This window comes from Chiloscyllium punctatum, chromosome 35 (assembly GCF_047496795.1).
Source record: "Chiloscyllium punctatum isolate Juve2018m chromosome 35, sChiPun1.3, whole genome shotgun sequence".
Lineage (NCBI taxonomy): Eukaryota > Metazoa > Chordata > Chondrichthyes > Orectolobiformes > Hemiscylliidae > Chiloscyllium > Chiloscyllium punctatum.
In genome coordinates this window covers 6,813,463-6,827,067 of record NC_092773.1, presented here as the reverse complement: position 1 = coordinate 6,827,067, position 13,605 = coordinate 6,813,463, and positions in this window count along the sequence as shown.

The window sequence follows — 13,605 nt, the reverse complement described above, 5'->3', positions numbered from 1 at the left end:
TGGAAAGTATTCTGCCTGGAGGTCAGTGACCAGTGGTGTCCCTCATGGATCTGTTCTTGGGCCTCTGCTCTTTGTAGTTTTTATAAATGACTTGGATGACGAAGTGGAAGGGTGGCTTAGTAAGTTTATCGATGACACAAAGGTCGGTGGTGTTGGAGATAGTGTCGAGGGCTGTTGCAGGCTACAACAAAACATTGACAGGATGCAGATCTGAGCTGAGAAGTGACAGATGGAGTTCAACCGGGATAACTGCAAAGTGATTCATTTTGGAAGGTCAAATTTGAATACTGAATACAGGGTTAAAGGCAGGATTCTTGGCAGTGTGGAGGAACAGCGGGATCTTGGGGTCCATCTACATAGATCCCTCAAAGTTGCCACCCAAGTTGATATGGTTGTTAAGGTGTATGGTGTTTTGGCTTTCATTAGCAGGGGGATTGTGTTTATGAGCCACGAGGTTTCGCTGCAGCTCTGTAAAACCCTGGTTAGACCACACTTGGAGTATTGTGTCCAGATATGGTCGCCTCATTATATAGGTGCTTTAGAGAGGTTGAAGAGTAGATTTACCAGGATGCTGCCTGGATTGGAAGGCCTGTCTTATGAAGAGAGGTTGAATGAGCTCGGACTTTTCATACTGGAGAGAGGAAGGAAGAGAGGTGACTTGATAGAGGTGTACAAGGTAATGAGAGGCAGAGATAGAGTAGATCGCCAGAGATTTTTCCCCAGGGCAGAAATGGCTGTCAGGAGAGGTCAAAATTTTAAGGTGATTGGAGGAAGGTATAGGGGAGATGTCAGAGGTAGAGAGTCGTGGGTGTGTAGAATGCACTGCCAGCGGTGGTTGTAGAGTCAGAAACATTAGGGACAGTTAAGCAACTGCTGGACAAGGACATGGACAGCAGTAAATTGAGGGATGTGTAGGTTAGGTTGGTCTTAGATTAAGATAAATGCTTGGTACAACATCGTGGGCCGAAGGGCCTGTACTGTGCTGTACTGATTCTGTTGAGGATCACGATGTACTGTTTGACCTTTTGATAGGTTAACATTATTTGTAACAGTGAACACACAATAGCTCCATGTAGTCTTTGTCGGTTCAGACTGTCTCTTGAAATCTCACAGTATTACGTTCAGTTTTCTTCTTGAGCTGAGTCTGATCATGCCCCTATCCTCCTTGTTTAGGGAGGATATTACATCACAATAAATGCTTGAGCTCAAGTTGAGTTTGTTTATCTCAGCTCCTGTCACAACAATATCTGTAGATTCCCCTTAATAGGCAATCTTATTGAACTTCTGGTGTTATAGCCCTTGTGAAATGTGACTGACATATTTGTAGTGATTTTTATTGCAAAATGATGTACCTTGTATAGGTGTCACAGGAGCACTAAATAATAGTGGAAATGATCATCTGCTTCAGGTCAACTCAGACTGACGACCACATCACAGGAGCCGATGTATAATCTGCTGACTATTTCTGGGATCCAAATCCTAGGTATTTTGAGACCTGGTACTCTTGAACCTTTTGTGCTATGGCTAAGAAAAATATTTCTGAGAATGAAGAGCTGGCAGCAAAATCTCTTGGTCAGAATACTCCAGAGGGCTGAGATGATTTTTCCCACATGTTTTCTTCCTCTTTCTCCTCTGTCTCTAACTTAACAGTCATGTTCCTCATCCATTTTTCCTAAATAATTCCCATTTCTTCACTACCTTCTGCCACCTACATGTCCATAAATTTCAACTTCACCTCATTTCTTTCCCCCAATTTCCCTATTTTCTCCACTTCACCTCACCCCATTGTTCATTCTATCTTGACTCTAGATCATTCAAGTTGAGAGTGGTGCTGGAAAAGCACAGCAGGTCAGGCAGCATTCAAGGAGCAGGAGAATCGATGTTTCAGGCATGAGCCCTTCATCAGGAATGAAGGGCTTTTGCCTGAAACGTCAATTTTTCTGCTCCTCGGATGCTGCCAGACCTGCTGTGCTTTTCCAGCACCACACTCGCAACTCTAATCTCCAGCATCCGCAATCCTCACTTTCGCCTAGTCTGCCTCATTCAAACCTTCTGCAAAGTTTGCATTATGTTGGGTGTTTTGATTTTGCTAAATCCAAAAAGTGCCTGTCATGAAGCAATTTCCTCATGAAAATTCTGTGCAAATTGGGTTGAGGTCAAGGTTGTGCACTCGCCCCTTTGGATCCTCCATCAGTCACAGCAATCACAGACATGAACTGTAGATCAATGGTTAGCCTTTCCTCTCCTGAGTCAGAAGGCTGTGATTTCAAGTCTCATTCAAGTGATTTCAGCTCATAATCCAGGGTGATACATGCACTGCTGAGGAAATGCTGCACTGTCAGCAGTTGGCTTTTGCAAAAGATCTCGTCTACTCGCAGCTCAGATATGTTTTGAAATACAGCTGCAGAATTCTCCCTGACCCCCTGCCAGGGACTTAGGTCCGATTCCTCCCTCAGATGACTGTCTGTGTGGAGTTCACACATTCTCCCCGTGTCTGCATGGGTTTCCTCAGGGTGCTCCAGTTTCCTCCCACAGTCCAAAGATTTGCAGGTTAGGTGGATTGGCCACGGGAAATGCAGGTTTACAGAGATAGGATAGCAGGGTGGGTCTGGGTGGAATGCTGTTTGGAGGGTCGGTGTGGACTGCATGGGCCGAATGGTCTGCTTTCACACTGTTGGGATTCGATTATTTTCTCTGCACATTTCACCCTTCACAAGATTGCAAAATCAGATCGAATCATTATCACGTGACTATGTTTGTGGGATCGTCCTGTGTTCAAATTGACAGCTGCAATTCCCACAGTAAAACAGTGACTTCACAGCCTTCTTTAATTGATAGTGAAGCGCTTTGAGATGCTTCCGAATATTGATCCAAGTTCATTGCTTTTTCAAAGAGACCTGCTGCCCTCTGGAGGAAAGACCTGGAACAATCTCTCCCATCAGAGCATAAGGAGGCTTCATGTTCATGCCTGACGTGTCTGGGCCCTGGAGACAGCTTCTCAGTCAGTGGACCTGGAGCCAAAAGATGTTTCTTATCATCTATACAAACCTTCCTAAAGTGCTCTCATTTGCCGTGAGATTATCTACCTTTGAGGAACCCTCAAAAACTGTGTACTCGTGACAGGGTCATTTGTTAAACCCCTCAAACTATTTTGTCATCTCCAAGGGAGTTTGATTTGCTCATTCTTTCTGACTGCAAAAATCCCTCAGAGGAAGCCTTTGTTGAGAGGGCTGGAGTTTCCTTTCAATATTTTTATCGTAGAATCCCTACAGTGTGGAAACAAACCCAACAAATTCACACCAACCTTCCAAAGACCATCCCACCCAGACTCCCTTGCCCATGACTAATCCACACCTCTTTGAGCTGTGGGAGGAAACCCACACAGACACAGCTCCATACAAACTTCACACAGACTGTCGCCCAACGCTGGAATTGAACTTGGGTCCCTGGCTCTGTGAGGCAGCAGTGCTGACCACTGATTGGTTGATACCTAACTGGAAATGTTGAAGAGGAGGCTGTTCTGATGAGAGTTATCCAGTCAGGTGAAGGAGAGGTTCCTCAGTCCCAATTGGATGTGGGGAGACAACAAAGAATGGGTGAATGGACATGAGCACTTGGAGATGGAAAATTCTGTGCTGAATCCCCCAGGAATACTTCCAACCACATTTGGCATCCCAGCATGAGGTGGTTGTTTATTCATGGCACCAACAGTAACCAGGCAAAAGTGGGTACTGCAGATGCTGGAGATTAGAGTCGAAATTAGAGTGGTGCTGGAAAAGCACAGCAGGTCAGGCAGCATTCAAGGAGCAGGAAAATCGATGTTTCGGGCAAAACCCTTCATTAGGATTGGGGCCATTCCTGATGGAGGGCTTTTGCCCGAAGTGTTGATTTTCTTGCTCCTCGGATGCTGCCTGACCTGCTGTGCTTTTCCAGCACCACTCTGATATTGACCAACAGTAAATATATTCACAAGAGAAAGACAATGACTAAAAGTGAAATGTCAGTCATTCATCGGCAAAATTCTCTCCACAATTTGAAGTGGCAGATTTGCTGCATAGTTCAGGCTAATCTAGTCAAGGGAAATGGTCAAACCACTCCTTTCATTGTGGCTATTTGTTAAAAGGATAAAGAACAAATGGGGAAATAATTTGTACAGTTAATACCGGAGCCAAAAGACTGTTTTGGCTGGGGGTGTCTTCTGAAGAATGAGGAAGCTTAAGGGTTGGCTTGATAAAGATTTTGAAAAAAAATTTGAAAGGTCAGATAAACAAAAGCTATATCCACTTTTGTAGGGAGAACAAGAGTGGGGCTAAGATATTGTGAAACCTAAAAGGTTTCAGAAAAGTATTACAAGGATGTTGCCAGGTTTGGAGGATTTGAGCTATAGGGAGAGGCTGAACAGGTTGAGGCTGTTTTCCCTGGAGTGTCAGAGGCTGAGGGGTGACCTTATAGAGGTTTATGAAATCATGAGGGGCATGGATATAGTCAATAGGCAAGGTCTTTTCTCTGGGGAGGGAGAGTCCAGAACTCGAGGGCATAGGTTTAGGGTGAGAGGAGAAAGATATAAAAGAGACCTAAGGGGGAAATGTTTTTCACACAGAGGGTGGTGCGTGTATTGAATGAGCTACCAGAGGAAGTGGTGGAAACTGGTACAATGACAACATTTAAAAGGCATCTGGATGGGTATATGAATAGGAAAGGTTTAGAGGGATATGGGCCAGGTTATGGCAACTGGGATGAGATTGGGTTGGTATATCTGGTCAGCACGGACAAGTTGGACTGAGGGATCTGTTTCTGTGCTGTACAACTCTGTGACTTTGTGGCTCTATGGTTCTAATGAAGAATTCAGGAGTAACCTTTATATACAGAGAGCTATGAAGAAGGAATTTGCTCCCAAACATGAGTGGGTAAGTTGACTCCTATCATCATTTAAGGAGCAGGCCGAAGTAAAAGAGGGATGGAAGGTTGTACTGATCTGTGAGGTGAAGAGGAGCAGGAGGAAACTCATAGGAAGCATGGACCTGCAAATGTTTGATATCTGTGAAAGGTATGGCTTTCTGTTTGTGTCTACTTCTTGGGAGCTTTCAAGATGTTCTTCCTGATCTCTTTGTGCGTGGGAAATCACGTCACACAAACTTGATTGAGTATTTTGAAGAGGTAACAAAGAGGATTGATGAGGGCAGAGCAGTAGATGTGATATATATGGACTTCAATAAGGCGTTCGAAAAGGTTCCCTATGGGAGACTGGTGAGCAAGGTTAGATCTCATGGAATAAAGGGAGAACTAGCCATTTGGCTACAGAACTGGCTCAAAGGCAAAAGACAGAGGGTGGTGGTAGAGGGCTGTTTTTCAGACTGGAGGCCTGTGACCAGTGGAGTGCCACAAGGATCGGTGCTGGGTCCACTGCTTTTCCTCATTTATATAAATGATTTGGATGTGAACATAAGAGGTACAGTTCGTACATTTGCTGATGACACCAAAATTGGAGGTGTCATGGATAGCAAAGAAGGTTACCTCAGATTACAACAGGATCTTGATCAGATGGGCCAATGGGCTGAGAAGTGGCAGATGGAGTTTAATTCAGATAAATGTGAGGTGCTGCATTTTGGGAAAGCAAATCTCAGCAGGACTTATACACTTAATGGTAAGGTCCTAGGGAGTGTTGCTAAACAAAGAGACCTTGGAGTGCAGGTTCATAGCTCCTTGAAAGTGGAGTTGCAGGTAGATAAGATAGTGAAGAAGGTGTTTGGTATACTTTCCTTTATTGGTCAGAGTATTGAGTACAGGAGTTAGGAGGTTATGTTGCGGCTGTACAGGACATTGGTTAGGCCACTGTTGGAATATTGCATGCAATTCTGGTCTCCTTCCTATCGGAAAGATGTTGTGAAAGTTGAAAGGGTTCAGAAAAGATTTACAAGGATGTTGCCAGGTTTGGAGGATTTGAGCTGTAGGGAGAGGCTGAACAGGCTGGGGCTGTTTTCCCTGGAGCGTCGGAGGCTGAGGGGTGAGGTTTACAAAATCATGAGGGGCATGGACAGGGTAAATAGACACAGCCTTTTCCCTGGGGTGGGGCACCCAGAACGAGAGGCCGTAGGTTTAGGGTGAGAGGGGAAAGATATAAAAGAGACCTAAGAGGCAACTTTTTCACACAGAGGGTGGTACATGTATGGAATGAGCTACCAGAGGATGTGGTGGAGGCTGGGACAATTTCAACATTTGAAAGGCATCTAGATGGGTATATGAATAGGAAGGGCTCAGAGGGATATGGGGCAAGTGCTGGCAAATGGGACTAGATTGGGTTGGGATATCTGGTCGGCATGGACAGGTTGGACCGAAGGGTCTGTTTCCATGTTGTACATCTGTATGACTCTGTGACTCTGTCTTTCAAGTTAACTGAAGGAGATTACCAGAGTGCAATACAACTGGCAATTAACTAACAGTCACTGAAAAGAAGATGCAGTTAGACTTGAAAGAAAGGGTAGCAATATCAAAGAAAGAACTGTGGATGTTGAAGTTCTGAAAGGAAATCTGGAAATTGCTGGAGGAATTCAGCAGGTCTAGCAGCATTTGTGGAGACAGAAGCAGAATTAATGTTTTGAGTCCACACTGAAGAGGTAGCAGAGTTAGTGTTTCGAGTCTTGTGTGGAGTCAAAACATGAACTCTGTTCCTGTCTCTACAGGTGCTGCCAGATCTGCTGAGTTTCTCTAGCAATTTATGTTTTTGTTGAAAGAAACGATGATCAGGTCACAAAATCCAAATCTCCACATGCGTAATTGTGAACTGACATGCTGTGACATTTTTAGTGTTACAAAATCAAAGGAAACCAGAGCAATTTGTGATGTGAAGGGAATTAATGCCTATGAGATAGTTTGCAACAGCCTCATAGTCACGTCATTAATCTTCAGTGGCTGGATCTTCCTTGCTTGTTTCGTAATTGCTTTCTGGAAATAAATTAAACAAGGCTGATATGAAAGTGATTTCAAACTCACTGGCAGCTTTGAGAGTAACTGACAATGATATATTAATTTTTGAGGGTCACATAGAAAATTCATTAAGAGTTGCTACCTCAGCTTGTGGTATGTTCTTTCAGACCCTTGCCATACTTGTGTGAAAATGCTCATTAACCCTTAGCCTCCCTGTGATTGCTCACTTGTCATTCGACAATTGTATAAGTTCACCCTTTGACCCTCATCACAGATAACACTGATTCTGATCTCAACCCAAGTGAGATTCCTCTGATTTCCTAGCACCAGGAATCAATTCTCTCAGGGAAAAATTCCTTACCTTAACTTCAGCTGAGTTTTGTAAGTGTTTTTGTTCCTTCCTGTCTCACCTTGCTCCATTTCCAAATTCCAACCCCTGACCAATCCATGCCTCAGCTCCAACACACCCTCAATACCTCAGTTCCTCCGAGCTGCCACCAAACCTGCCTCCCAACAATTCCCAGCCAATGAAATGCTTTTGAAGTGTGGTCAGTTTTATCATGTAGAAAACATGTCAGTGAATTTGGATACCGCACAAGCTCCCAGAAGCAAGAATGTGACGATAATCAGATCATCCTCTTAGTGTTATTGATTCAGAGATAATATTGACGAGCACCATTGGTGAAGAATCTGTGTTTCCTGTTCCAAAGGTGTCATGAGATCCTTTACTGCCACCTGAGAGAGCAGCTGACATTTTGGTTAAACACTTCATTGTAAATATTTCACAAATAAGCCTTCCAGCTGGGTGAGTGTCAGTGAGTGTGTTTGTGACTGTGTGTTTATGGGCATCAGAAATGGAATCACTGAAGTATTACAGAACGTAAGGATGCCAATCACCTCCTCAAGGGAACTCGTGACTGAGTGCGATTCTTTTGCCTTTGCCCCATAGTCCGAGGGAATAATGATTAGCAATCAGACCCTGAGAAGCACCGAGGATCAGTGGGACCTTGGTGTGCATGTCCAGCGGCCCCTTAAGATATCAGGGCAGGTCGATAAGCTGGTTAAGAAGGTGCACGGGACACTTGCCTTTGTTAGCTGAGGCAGAGAATTTAACAGCAGGGAGGTGATGCTCGAACTATACTGATTAGACCACAGCTAGAGTATTCTGTGCCTTTCTGGAATCCACATTGTAAGAGGTATGTGATCACACTGAAGAGGGTGCAGAGGAGATTTCCCAGCATGTTGCCTGGCCTGGAGAGTTTTAGTTGTGATGAGAGACTGGACAGACTGAAGTTGTTTTCCTGAGAACAGAGGAGACTAAGGGGGGACATGTTTGAGATGTTTAAAGCTGAAAGGAGGATAGACAAGTGAGACAGGAAGATAGCTTTCTCTTTGGCAGAGGGATCAGTGACCAAGGGGTTTTAAGCGAAGGGGCAGGTCTGTGAGGAAATCTTTTTCACCCAGAGGGCGGTGGGAATCTGGAACTTGCTGTCTGTAAGGGTTGTGGTGGCAGAAATCCTCATCACATTGAAGAGGTATTTTGAGTTACATTTGCAATACCAATACATCCAAGGCTCTGGGTCAAGTGCTGGAGAAGGGGAATAGACTTGTAAGGTGGTTGTTTCTGACCAGCACAGACTGGGCTGAAAGATCATTTTCAATGCTGTAAGCCACCAGAAGTCCTCACATATCATTTGGATTTAAATAATCATCCAATGCCCCCTTGAATGTGTGAATTTGAAACCTGTTTCCACTACAAGATAATACATTTCAGACCCCAGTCACTCACTGTGTGAAAAGTATTTTTCTTCCATCTTCTTTGGCAAATCTCTTTAAATCTCTTTTTTGATCCTTTTATAAACAAAAATAGTTTCTCTCTAAGTACTCCATCCAGCCCACCCTTGACTCTGAAAGTTTGTATGAGAATCCCTCAACCTTCTCTACCCAAAGGGAACATCCTTCCCTCTCGATCCTCATCACTGATGTCTCTTACCCTTGAACTGTTCTTGTAAATCTCGTCTGCACTCCACATTGCGTTATTAACCATCCCACAGTATGGGCCCTGAGAACGTTCTACAGTACTCCAGCTGAAGAAACAGAAGCTCACCTCTGCCATTCAGTGAAATCCTGGCTGATCTTCGACTGACGTAACTTCTTATCGCATTACTTGCTCATAAACTATCCATCACATTCTTAAAAAGCATTCCAACTCCCCACCACCTTTTCTGGACAAAGTTACCAAAGAATCTCAACCCTTGTGAGAAAATATTTTAAATAATGATCCCCAGTTCTGGATTCTCCCATGAAAGGAAACCTCATTTTCACGTCCACCCTGTATGCTCAGGATGTGACATGTTTCACTCAAGTCACCTCTGACTCTTCTCAACTCTGCTGTGAAGGTGCCAGTGTTGGTCTGGGTGGACAAAGTCAGAAGTCACACGACACCAGATTACAGCCCAAGAAGTTCATTTGAAATCACAAGCTTTCAGTGCGCTGCTCCTTCACCTGATGTACTTTAACTTGGTGTCATGTCTTCAGACTCATGCCTTCCTCATATAAGAACCTGCCCATTCCAGATATGCAACTGGTAAACCTTCTCTCGACTGCTCCCAATGCTTCCTGAAATCAGGTAACCAATACTGGATGCAGGACTCCAGATGTCAACTCATTAGTGCCCAGAATAACTAAAACACTGCCTCTCCACTTTTGTTGTCAGTTCCCCTCACAATAAATGATTATATTCCATTAGCCTTCCTCGTTACTTGGTGTACCTACATGCTAGCCTTCAGTGATCCATGCACTAAGCTCACCCAGACCTCTCCAACTCCGAGATCTCTTTCATCACTCTTTCATCATTTTGCTCATCTGCTTGTCTTTTGTTCTTCCTAATAACATTTTCTTACACTCTCAGGTGGCATGGTGGCTCAATGGTTAACCCTGTTGCTTCACAGCACCAGGGATCCAAATTCAATTCCCCCATCAGGTGACTGTCTGTGTGAAATTCTCCCCGTATCTGTGTGGGTTTCCTTTGGGTGTTCCAGTTTCCTCTCACAGTCCAGAAACAAGACTCGGAGGCATATTTTTAAAGTGAAAGGAGAGAGATTTAAAAAAGACATGAGGGGCAATTTTTTTATACAGAAGGCGGTTTGTATGTGAAATGAACTTCCTGAGGAAGTGATGGATGCGGGTACGGTTACAACATTTAAAAGCGACTTTAGATAAATGCATGAATAGTAAAGGTTTGCAAGGATATGGGCCAGAAGCAGGCAGGTGGGACTAGTTTAGTTTGGAATTGTGTTTGGCATGGACTGGTTGGACCTTGGCATCTGTTTCCATGCTGTATGACTCTCTGACCCTGTGCAGTTTGGGTGGAGTGGCCATGCAGTGTCCAGCGTGAAACCCACAAAGACACATGGAGAACGTGCAAACTCTGTACGGTCAGCCAAGGCCGGAATCAAACCCAAGTCCCTGGCCCTGTGAGGTCACAGTATGAACTCGATGTTTCGAGCTGGTAACACTCACCCAGCAACCAATCAGGAAGCTGTCACTGTGCTGCATACTCCTGAACACAGAACTGGTTCTGGTTGAAAAATCAATCAGAAGTCATCACTCGGCAAAACGGTGCAGTTCTTAACCTTTATCCTAACCCCAAGGAATTGAAATGTCTCCCCTCCTCCCCCACTGCTTGAATAAGGGAACCTTACAGATACAGTAGTTTTTTTATTAAATAGCTTCATTTTCTCTGGCAGACCCTATGGTTTAAAGAAGAATATAGCTTTCCACTTTTAAGGCCACAGTCCAAAAAATCCGATTGATCTTTATGATTGTGAATAGGACAGCAAAGAAGGTTACCTCAGATTACAACAGGATCTGGACCAGATGGGCCAATGGGCTGAGAAGTGGCTGATGGAGTTTAATTCAGGTAAATGCGAGGTGCTGCATTTTGGGAAAGCAAATCTTAGCAGGACGTATACACTTAATGGAAAGGTCCTAGGGAGTGTTGCTGAACAAAGAGACCTTGGAGTGCAGGTTCATAGCTCCTTTAAAGTTGAGTTGCAGGTAGATAGGATAGTGAAGAAGGTGTTTGTGCTTTCCTTTATTGGTCAGAATATTGAGAACAGGAGTTGGGAGGTCATGTTGCGGCTGTACAGGTTAGGCCACTGTTGGAATAGTTAGTAATTTTGACAGATTATTTGCACATTACCACATTGTAGTTTGTTGGATCTTACTTTGCAGATATTGGCTGCCATGTTTCCTTCTTTCCAGCAGTATCTACACTTCACTTTTTTTCCACTGGTCCATTGGGACATTCTGAAGTTGCAAAGGATGCTGTGTAAATGCAGGATAATTTTTATTTAATCAAATTCATTACAAACACCTGGTGACACACAATATTTCACAGAGACTTAAAATGCAACCACCAAGATGGCAGACTTTGTTAGCAGGTAGAATTTACAGCGGATAGATCAAGCAAACAGAGATATCACATTTATATTACCTCCTTTATTATCTTGTGCCCTTTTATTTACGATCAAGTCAATGTGCTGCACAATTTGCACTGCATATATGAGCTGTCAGAAGTCACGTTAAAATGATAAGAATTGTGAATGTGTCAGACCAGTTTAACCCATCTCCAACTATCAAAATCAAACTTCTTTGTCTAAAACATTGCAGGGGAATGAAATTCATCTACTTTTACATTGTGTTCCTTTCCTGTCTCGAGTTCTTATGAAGCACAATGCAAATCTTGTTTCCTCTAATCTTTAGTTTGATTGCATTGATTGTCGATACCATCTCATTCCATTCCCACCAGCCAGTAAATATTGGCCCTAACACTCGTACACCAGTCTCGGTGAACGGTGGTCAAACTGTCCATGAATTGAGTCTGACTCCACTGAGAAATGGACCTTAATGGTAAGGTCCTGGGGACCTTGTTGCTCCATCCTCACCTTTCTTCAGCCCATCATTGTTGGTTACACCTTCAGCTGCCTGGACCCTAAGCTGTGGATACGAGTCCAACTAAAAGCTGATGTCCATAGATTTTTACTCAGCTAGGGCAATGAAGGGGTATGAACGCATGAGAGGTTCTTGGGCTGGCATGGCCACATTGAGTGGGAGAACAGATGTGAGGGGCTGAATGGCCCACCTCTGTTCCAATAAGAAGAGCAGTTGTTCTGGACTGATGAATGAACATGGCCAGAAATAGCCTTTCTGATCGGTAATTATCTGGGGACCTGTGACCTGAACATAGCACCTTACCTCAATCTAGATTGGTTTATGAGACAAGAGTGAAATGTTGATGAGATAACATGCACCATCAAAGGCCACAAACAGTGTTTTAAGTATCTTTGTTTCTTTAATTTAACTGCACTGTTCAATCCCTCCGTGTGAAAATTTGAGTGTACAGGTTGGGGTTAACCAGGGATCTAAAATTAGAGCAGAAAGGAAGCTCAAATCCGGATCAGCTGCTTGGTTTTTCTGTTTTCGTTTTCATCTTCCTCTGCCTCATCTCTTGTCTTGCTGGTTTGTGTTTTGCGTTCTAATGCAGCAAACCTTGCTGACATTTCACCCAGCAACACCTTTCTGCTGGGTAACTTACAACAGTACTGGAGCCTGCTGAGTCAGCTCCTCACCAGTAGAGTGACCCCACCCATCCGATCCTCCACTCCTGCCACACTGTGGCAGCAGTGAGCACGGTCTCCAAGATGCACAGCTGCAGCTCACCAAGCCTCCTTCGACAGGTCCTTCCATCTGGGAAATAAGGGAGGAGGTGAATGCGAAGACCACAACTTGCAGATTCCCCTCCAAGTCATTATAACCTGAGTGGTTTATCTTGCCAGGGTTAATCCTGAATTGCCTCCCTCACAGCACGATGGGTGATGTCGGTCGGTGATTTAGACCATAAATTGTGGCCTCCCCCATCACAACGCATTTTCTAAAAGCTTCAGATCCAGCACACGCTGATTGAACATCCCATGCCTTGTGATTGGATGAATGAGCGACTCTCTGTGGGCCTCAGTCCCCTTCCTTGGGCAGGGTCCAGTATCCAGTGGTGTTGACCCTCAATGTGCTGATTCAGACAGAGACCAAACCATGTGCCAGATCCCATGTGATGTTATTTCTCCCATTCCCCAGGCATCCCTGTCAGAAAATGTACCTTCCAGAAGTTGGCTTGCGATTGTACCCTGAGTATTTCTGGTACTCAGTAATTGACAGCTCACATTCCAGGAGGAACTTGGCTCAATGTTTATGAAGTCCTTGTTGGGTTTCAGCTGAACATGGTAGAGCACACTTTTGAAAGAATGTCGAAATCTTGTGGCAGGTGCAGAGATTTATGACAACAATTTCAGAAGTGAGAGACTTGAGTTAGGAGAAAATTGCAAAAACAGTTCTGAGGACAAGTCCAATTGGGACTTGAAACATGAATTCTATTCCTCTTTCCACAGATGCTGCCAGACTTGTTGTACATTTTAAACATTTTCACATTTTATTTCAAATTTTCAACATCTGCAGTACTTTGCTGTTATTATGCTGGAGGGTCTGATTTTCAGGTTCTCATTGACAACAGAGAAGATTAGGAGGACATTTATAACTCCAAAATCATGAGGGGTTTCATCCAAGAAATGGGCAGAAAGTGTTTTCACTGTCACGTGGGCCAGTAACCTCAGAGAGGAAGAGAAG